Source organism: Silurus meridionalis, chromosome 26, assembly GCF_014805685.1.
Source record: "Silurus meridionalis isolate SWU-2019-XX chromosome 26, ASM1480568v1, whole genome shotgun sequence".
Classification (NCBI taxonomy): domain Eukaryota; kingdom Metazoa; phylum Chordata; class Actinopteri; order Siluriformes; family Siluridae; genus Silurus; species Silurus meridionalis.
In genome coordinates, this window is record NC_060909.1 from 12,633,589 (window position 1) to 12,643,249 (window position 9,661).

At 37.8% G+C, this 9,661-nt stretch overlaps 1 protein-coding gene and 1 long non-coding RNA gene across 4 annotated transcripts in view; one reads left to right on the forward strand and one right to left on the reverse strand.

Moving 5' to 3' along the window:
* Nucleotides 1–7,523, reverse strand: part of cdh8 (cadherin 8) — a 152,868-nt gene extending 145,345 nt beyond the window's left edge. Inside the window, exon 1 of one of the 3 annotated variants that reach the window (XM_046840660.1) lies at nucleotides 7,381–7,523. The gene's annotated coding sequence lies outside the window, so the exon portion shown is untranslated. The remainder of the gene's footprint in view (nucleotides 1–7,380) is intronic. The other 2 variants (XM_046840659.1, XM_046840661.1) reach the window with 2 other exon arrangements.
* Nucleotides 7,524–7,595: 72 nt separating this feature from the next.
* On the forward strand, nucleotides 7,596–8,948 carry LOC124379991. The gene is made up of 2 exons (XR_006924559.1): nucleotides 7,596–7,730; nucleotides 8,522–8,948. It is a non-coding gene; the product is annotated as an uncharacterized LOC124379991 (long non-coding RNA).
* Nucleotides 8,949–9,661: the final 713 nt, after the last annotated feature.

A 9,661-nucleotide genomic window follows, 5' to 3' on the forward strand; every position in this document is an offset into this window, starting at 1 on the left:
AGATAGTCACGTCATCAATGCATTTGCCGATGTAGCTGGTCACTGATGACATGTACTCCTCCAAATGAAATTGACGTTGGTTGCAGCTTCCCTGAACATGTCCCAGTCAGTGCATTCAAAGCAGTCCTGGAGAGCAGACATGGATCATGCTGGCCAGGTTCTCACCTGCTTTCAAGCTGGTCTTGAATGCCTGCTGAGTGATCTGTATGCTGGGATCAGCATAACAGAGATGTGGTCTGATTACCCGAGGTGGGGCGGGGTTTCACCCGGGATTTGTGTAAACAACATCCAGCGTGTTTTCTCCTCTGTTTGCAAAGTCCACATTCTGACTGAATTTGGGAAGCACAGTCCTGAGATTTGCATGGTTGAAATAAACAATCCGTCAGGGTGTGTGTTTTGAAGTTCGCTAATAGTCCAGTAGAGCACGCTGAGCGCTTCCTTAGCATTAGCACTAGGTGGTATATACACTCCGTGCACAATAGCAGTGGTGAATTCCCGGGGTAAATAAAAAGGTCTACATCTCACAACCATAAACTCCAACAGTGATGAGCAGTAGGTGGAAACAAGTACAGAGTTCTTACACCATTCCATGTTGATGTAAACACACAGACTGCCGCCGCGAGTCTTATCGCACAGAGCTGAATTTCTGTCAGCACGAAACGCGGCTAGCCCATCCAGCTGAATGGCGGCATCCGGAACTCTGTCGCTCAGCCATGTCTCAGTGAACGCAAAGACGCAGCAGTGTCTGTACTCACTCCAAGCTTGTTGGAGTCTGATGTAGTGCCAATTTATTGTCCAGGGAGCAGACATTTGCCAGCAGTAGAGATAGTAAAACAGGCTGGCTCGGGTTAGCTTTAAGCCTAGCACTAGCACCCGCTTGCTTTCCACGCTTCCGCTTCCTCGTGCAGCGCTTTCGATTTACCCTCCTCTGTCCATCCGCCGCAGGCACCGCCGAGGTCTGGAGGCCTGGTTCTCGAAGCACGCCGAGGTCGCGTAGCTTCTGCCACAGATCATCATTTATTGTGTTATTTGGGTTATTTCTGAGTCCTTTTAGTGTTTGCCGGTGGTACACAGGGACACCGGTTGCTCCGACGTCCATATGTTGTGTAAGGCGGGCTACAAAGTGAAAGTAGCACCATTTTGGGCCAGGAGCGGCCGCTGCGAGCTACTGCTGCGCCACCATCTTGGATCCAGATCCGGCCAATCTTGTCCCTAACGTCCTTTGACAGCTCTTTGTTCTTTCCCATGGTGGTGGAGAGGTTAATTCTGTGACTGGTGTCCTAAATACACATAATGAGTTGATATTAGGAGTTCTTTCAAAGGACAGGACTAATTTGGGTCTGTGGGAGAATTCTTGCTAATTTGGTACAGGATCAAATGCTTATACAAATTAATTTATAACCTTTCTTTATTTATTTTATTATTATTATTTTTATTTTATTTTATATATATTCTGTCTCTCTGTTAAAATAAACCTACCATAAAAAAATATATACTATTAATCTCTTAAAATCAGCAGGGGATCAAATAATTATTTCCCCCACTATATACGAAAATAAAAATATAGGCAGTTTGAAAGACATGCATGCAGTGTAATAGACAAGCAGGAAGACAGAGAGATATAGGGACACAATGAAGCATAGACAGGTAGAAAAATAGAGGGACAGATAGAAGAACAAAAAGACATGAGTAGGTGGAGAAAGAGATGAGAAGAATAGAGAAACAGAAAGAGGATTTCAGCAGACAGGTTAATGGTGGGACAAACAAAAGAACAGACCGACAGATAGATGGAGGTCTAGAATGAGGAACAGACAGAAGTGAAAATAAAGGGGCAGACAGAGGAACAGACAAACAGGTAGATAGAGTGACATACAGAGACATGAACAAACAGGTAGATAGAAAAATACACAGACAGATGGATATATGGGAAGACAGACAAAGAAATGGGCACAGGTAGATGGAAAGACAAAGAAATATAATAACAGGCAGAAAAAAGGAGAGTCAGACAAAGAAATAAACACAGAAGTAAATTAAGGAAAATAGAGGAATAGACAGACAAATAGAAAGAAGAGGGAGGAAGAGAAATAGAACAACAGACAAGAAGGTACATAGAGTGACAGACAGACAAAGGGATAGACAGACAAGGAAATAAAGATACATGCAGACAGGGGAATAAACAGATGGGTAAATAGATACACACAGAGAGATATAGACAAATAGAAAGACAATCCAAGAATAGACAGATGAGTAGAAAGAGAGGTGGACAGAGAAATATACAGTTAGATGGATGAACAGATAGAGAAATACATGAATAGACAGAGCACCCCATTCTTCATTTAGTTTTCCATTGGCTTATTCATCCTCGAGGGTGTTAGTAAAGTCAGGTACTGATGCATTTTAAAGGTGTTCAATAGGGCTGAGGCCAGAGCTCTATAGCAGGTCACTCAGAATCTTCCATTCCAACCCAAGCATACAATATCTTCATGGAGCTCACTTTGTGTACAGGGGAACTGTCATGCTGCATGCTTTTTGGCTCCTAGTCCAGGTGAAGGGAAAATGTAATGCACATAAGAAGAATAGACAGAGGGATAAATAGACAAGCACACAAAGAAACAGACAGACAGGTTGATGTGGAAACCGAAACAAATAGTGAGACAGGAAGATGGAAGAGTAAACAGAGGAACAGACAGAAAAATAGGTGGAAGGACAGAAAAACATGAACATAGACAGATAGGTAGATGAAGGAACGGACAAAAACACATGTAATAGACCAACAGTCAGAGAATGAGGAATAGAAAGAATAAATGACAGACAGGTAGATGAAATGAGAGATGAGGAAAAAAAAAGGATTGAGGGACACACAGAGAAATCAACAGACAGGTAGACGTAGGGACAGACAAAAGAATAGACAGATAAATAAATTAAAAGACAGGCATTGGTAGAGACAAAATGGTAGATAGAGGAACAGATAAAATTGGTAGATGGAGTGACAGAATGAGGCATAGACAGACGGGTAGACAAAGGGGCAGACAGAGTAATAGACACACAGAGAGTTGAAAAGACAGATAGATGAATAAAACAGGCAGTTTTTAACCATACCAGGTTGCAGACAAATTTTGGGACACATCAAAAGGAGGTCCTGAAGAGCAAATCTAATGACAATATGCCAGTGTCTTACGGAGACACACCTATCATCCTATCAGATGCTTTGCCAGTCTGTTATGGGAGAATTGTTTTGAATATCATAGTTTATTTGATGATGTTTGCTTGGACAAGCTGTCAAGATGATATTGAGCCAAATTTAGAGAAGAATGAAAAAAGTTTGGAGGAATAGTAGCAAAGATGAAACTAAAATATAAGCATGTTTAGCACTTTATTGTAACCTTTAACCTGTATGTGGTGCTGGGAAGAAATTAATACAAACCCCAGGGTATTTATTCTTTATGGTTTTTAAGGTTTTGACAAGATATAAGATATCTTTTACCTACTTTATATAATACTGTGTGTATGTACAACTATGATTCGTATGCACCTTGACACAGGGGATCGAAGGCAGCTGACTTAGGACACATACCTCAAAAGTTATAACAATAACCTGATGGTGGCGCTAAAGAGTTGGCAGCACTTGCCTCAGATTTTCTCTGAATCTTTTGTAAACCCCTTAACAATCAGTGTACCAAATTTTACAACCTTAATCTATGGGCTGCCATAGACATCTAAACCATAGGACAAGGAAATTAAAATAAGTAAGATTAACATTAATAATAAATGGTTTTTTATCAATGTCAATTAAACCTTTGTCAATGATTACACTTTCGGCGTGACTCTTTCATAAGCTGAAATTCCTCCATCCTGTTGACATGCAGAATAATGGTGTGGTTTTGCAGTAACAGCTCTCTAAGTGCTTTTTCTTCTCTTTAAGTAAATAAAAGTAAAAAATGATTATAAAACCAGGAGAGTGTAGGAAGAAGAAGGATTGTGAACAAGAGCAGGAGGAGGAGGAGCAGGAGGAGGAGTCACTGTTGCAGAGGCACAATCTGACGAGTCACACTTCACACTGATGTGAACAGAAGGATCACACTGGTCTGTAGTCTGCTAATCCGACATTCCTACCTCTGGGATCAAACTCGAGGCAGAGGAGGGATAAGAGGTAAAATGTTCACATGATTATGTTACCAATGTTCTAATTGGCAATGATTTTCAAAAATACTGCAATGAACGTGCTAAAGATTTTTCCTCTGTTTTGCTAAGAAATTTCTTAAATTTTTACTCTGATTTATTTCAGAGAATATTTCTTCATTTCATCATCAAATGTCTTATTTATATATTTTTTTAATTTTTAATGCACAGTAATGTTCTCTCATCACTCTTAGCTGCATTTTATACCCTTGATCAATATGAAAAGGCTGAATACATACTGGCTACTTCTTCACTACATATACTCAATACATAAAGCACAGCATACCAATACTTTTAACAGAGTTAACTAGTGAATACATAAACTTAAGTTTTTTTAATTATTAGTTGTGCATTAAACAATTTATGTCTTACTTTGAATATTTAAAATGACAAAATAATTGGAACCTGGTTTAGGATTTTTGATGGTTATACAGTATTTTATAAGTAATATTTTTATATAGAAAATATAATATAAAGTTATATAGTGGTTATATATTATAATTTATATTTTTACTTAATCTTTTTATCTATTGAAAACAAAAATTAGGCAGTCATTTTCGGAAAAAAATACTATTTTAATTTTAAATGTATAAATGGCACAAATATTGTGATTGTTACCACATAGTTGGTAGATAAACAAACAAACAAACAAACAAATATATTTTCCCCTCACTTGAACTAGAAGACCCAAACCTGTTCCAGCATGACAATGCCCCTGCACACAAAAAGAGAGATCTTTGAAGATTTTGGTGTACATGGGTTGGAGTGGAATATCTTGAGTTGCCTTCTATATTGTAGAGCTCTGATTGAACACCTTCGGAATAAATTGGAACATTGACTGCGCCTCAAGCCTCCTTACACTAACTTTACCGACACCCTTGTGGGTGAATGAGCATAAAGTGCCACAAAACACCACAAATTGAGGATGCTTCAAAAATATAGATTTGATTGTATATTTTGATCAATTTACAAACTCTAAATTGAGCAAACAGAAGAAAAATCTAAATCAAATCAATATTTGGTGTGACTACTCTTTGGCTTTTAACACCTTCACTTGCACACTTTGTACAATTGTAGAGTAAAAAGTCTGGGATTTTGTAGGGTATGATTTAGGTGTATGATTAACCAGTTACACCAAGCAGCTTAATAAGGGGAGTGGTAGCTCAGTGGTTAAGGCTTTGGTTCAAAGAAAGGTTGGGGCTTCAAGCCCTGGTATCACCAAGCTGACACTCTTGGGCCCTTAAGCGAGGCCCTTAACCCTCTGTGTTCCAGAGGGTTAAGAAGAAATAATTTCACTGCGCTGTAGTATACATGTGACAAATAAAGGCTATTCTATTTCATTCTCTAGCTGCTAATGATCTTAATTTTTTATATGTAGGTTGAAACCTGGTCGTTAACTGAAATAGAAACAGTTGTGTAGGAGGCTGAACTGGGTGAGGAACAGCCAAACTCTGCTCCTAAGGTGAGGTTGTGAAGACAGTTTCATGTCACGGGTTATAGACAATGGCAAGACTGAGCTCAGCAACAAGACACAAATAGTAGTTATACTGCATTAGCAAAGTCTCTACCACACAAATATTTGAGTTTTAAGATGTGCTGTTCAAGCTATTTTGAAGAAGCACAAAGAAATGGGCCATTTTGAGAAGCAGGAATGCAGTGGTCATCAAAGGAAACTTAATGCAGAAGTTGGCAGGCATAAAATGTACATCCCTTCAACATCAGATGCCATCAGCAAAAAACTGGAGGAAACCAGTGGGACCCAGGTACACCCATGAACTGTCTGGAGAAGTCTATCTAGAAGTGGTCTTCATGGAGAATTGTGGCCTAAAGGTCATACCTCTGACATGGAAACAAGGTTAATCGGCTAAACAATGCATAAAAACACAAAAAAAAAATGGAGTGCAGAAAAATGGCAGCAGAAGCTCTTGTCTGAAGAATCAAAATCTGAAATATTTGGCAATAAAAGGAGGCTGTTTGTTTTTCGTAAATGGCTTGAAAGCAGTGCAATAATGAGTGTCAGCAGGCAACAGTGAAGCATGGTGGAGGTTTCTTGCTAGTATTCAGCTGCATTTGGGCAAATGGAGTTAAATATTTGGACAGGATTAATGGTGTCCTCAATGCTGTGAAATACAGGCAGATACTTATCCATCATGCCACACTACCAGGGAGGCATCTGATTGCCCCCAAATTAATTCTGCAGCAGAACAATAACCACAAAACATTCAGTCCATGTCATTAAGATCTACACTATATGGAAAAAAGTATTGGGACACCTGACTTTTCTACACAGCTGGAGGCAGACGAATGTGTAGGAAATCTTTGGATGCAGTATAATAATATTTTGCATTCACTTGAACTTTTGCTGGAACTGTCGCTGGAACTTGAAACCTGTTCCAGCATGGCAGTGCCCCTGAGCACAAACCGAACGTCATAAAGATATGGTTTACATGGTTTGGAGAGGAAGATCTTGAGTGGCCTACTATAGAGCTCTGATCTCATCCCTACTGAACAACAACCCCATGCCTCCTCACCTCAGCCTACATCAGTACCTGACTTTACAACACCTATGTGGCTGATGAACACAAATGTTAAACTCCAAAATCTAGTTAAACATCTTCCCAGAGCAGTGGAGATAATTGAGCAAAATTGGGAAAGAGCAAATTGGGACTAAATGTGGAATACGATGCTCAAAAAGCACTGATCTCAACCTCATTGTATCTTTCTGAGATTATATAAAGAGGCTAAGGGGTTTGTGGCAGCCTACATCCTCAGAAGATTTGTGGTTAGTTCTGCAAGATGTTTGGAACAACCTACCGGCCAAGTTCCTTCAAAAACTGTGTGCATGTGTACCTAGAATAATTGATGCAGTTTTGCCATCACAACAAATATATGATTTGATTTGGAACTTCTCTTCTGTTCATTTACTTTCCATTTTGTTAATGATAAAATAAACTATAGATACTTTTTTTATTTTATTTTTTTTTTTAAGTATTCTGATTTTACAGCATTTGTACAAACCTGCCTAAAACCTTTGCACAGTATTGTGTGTGTGTGTGTGTGTGTGTGTGTGTGTGTGTGTGTGTGTGTGTGTTTGTAGGTGGGATGTATTTCACATATTCATGGTTGATTTCTTACTAAATGTGAATAAAAAAAAAAGGCTGAACAAATCATTTCAACAATTGATATGCTTTAAACAGACACCTGTGTTTTGAGTCCCATCACACTTGTCCCTCCTTTTCCGCCTCTTTCTCCTCCTCCTCCTCCTCCTCCTTCTCATCGGCAATGTGCAGTTTGTCAAGTTTTCCTCCAGAGAATCTGTCTTTCTCTGTCATTGATTAATTTCTGCAATGAGACTTCACCGGTGATCAAAATATCAGACGGCGTAGTGGAAAAAAAAGTAGAAAGCCGTAGTAAGTGAAGAGGAAACGCTCTTTCCAGTCCAGACGTCCTCAATCGATCATCGCTTAGTGCTCTGTCAGGGTTATTAATCACATCTCCAGCATGGGGAGGAGCTCAGGGGAATCACCACAGCTCCGGACAAGTCACAGCACGTGCGTGCGTGCGTGCGTGCGTGTGTGTGTGTGTGTGTGTGTGTGTGTGTGTGTGTTTATTTTTATTCATTTATTTATTTGTTTGTTTATTATTTAATGGAATATTCAACAGTAAAAGTTTTTTTACTAATGCATACATCTTTTTAAATTATTTTTATAATAATTATTATTTCATGCATAAACAAAACACATTTCTTTTAATAACAAAGCAACAAGTAAAAAATGTAAACAAATAAAGACAAAAAAAAAAAACAGCATATTGTAATTGCATAAAGCTAAAAAAAGAACCTAAGAAGAGCATAACAAGAGAAATTAAAAAAGACAAAGTGAAAGTAAAATCGAGATGAGGGGAATGATGATGATGATGATGATGATGATGATGATGATGATGATGTTGAAGTAAGTGATAAACTGATAAATGTGAAGCTGGGGGGAAAAAATAAACAACTCTGAGGATGTTAATATTAATTCTACTGATATTTATATAAGAAAACAAAAGAAAGAGGACAAAACATTCCTGGAGAAAAAGAAAGGATGTGGAGTAAGTTCGTTGTGAATGAAACACACAATCTGATAAAGAATGAAACATTGTGATGCTGTAGGAGAAGAAGGGCAGAGAAAATTCAGATATAAAAAAAAAAAAAGTTGATAAAAAAGACAACAAGGAAACAATAGAAATGAAAAGAAAATAAGTTGTTAATTAATGCCTCAAGGTTCAATCAATGTACTAAATATATATATTTTTTTCAAACCATTTATTATTATTATTTTTTATTTATTTTTTTTTTTAGGAAAAAGAAGAAGAGAAAATAATGTCAGTAATGAAGTAAAGCTTAAACCCTGGAGAGGAAACCAGAATAAAACCTTACTGTGTAACACTTCAGCTGCTAATGGACAATAAAGACAAAACCACTCCGTGAGTCTATAAAATACACCATCACTATATGAATAAAGTTCTATACATCCCTGTTTTTACACACACACACACACACACACACACACACACACACACACACACACACACGTTAACTGTCCTCATTAGCATATTAGTGGTCTTAAAGTGAGGTTGTAGCCAGTTAAAGTTAATTAGTTTCCATGTTGCTGATTTAAAACACTCCGGAGATAATAAAGCTAAATATTCGTAGTGTTGACATTGTGAGAATGAACATCATAAAGCAGCTAAATAATAACGATCCTATAAATAAAGAGTTGAACATCCTCCTTTTTTTTCCTCTTTATTAGACCTCTCTAAAAATGTTTTGCTGTCAGAAGGTGTTTCAGATGAATTCATTTGCTGAAACCAAATACAAGTTTTTAATATGAAAACTGTTTTGAAGAGCTCTACATAGAACCTTGTAGGGTTCCAATGGAGTGCTGAAGCAGTAGAAGTTTTTGTTTTTTAGTTTTAGATGATAGAAGCAACCAAAAAGAACACTAAAATAGTATATAAATATCGTGCTGAGAAAAGGTTCCCTATGTTTATAATGCTGCTAAGATATGTTTTAATAGCTGTGTTTTTCCATTGTTTTTGGCTCCTGTTTAGCGGACTTTTGTGTGTTTTTGACTCATGTTTTTCATGCTGTTTGGAAATTATACAATATTTATTCTAAAAAAAAGTGCAGATATAAGATAAGTGGAGACCATCTCACTGCAACTCATACAGTGTGCAAATGCAGTGCCTGTCAAAGGAAAAAAACATTGTATTTCAATTTTTTTTTGAGAGAAACATGCATGTTCTTTGCTAGATATTTCTTAATGACCCGGCAATCAAGTTAATCCCAGATCAGTTCAATAAAATGTAGGTGCGGTGACTGGTCAGGCCATTCTATGATGGAAAACACTTAATCCGACTTTTTGATCTCTGAATACCACTTACAGAGCTGGACATATGCATTCAGCTCATTGTTGTGCTGTATGGTGAAGTTCATTTT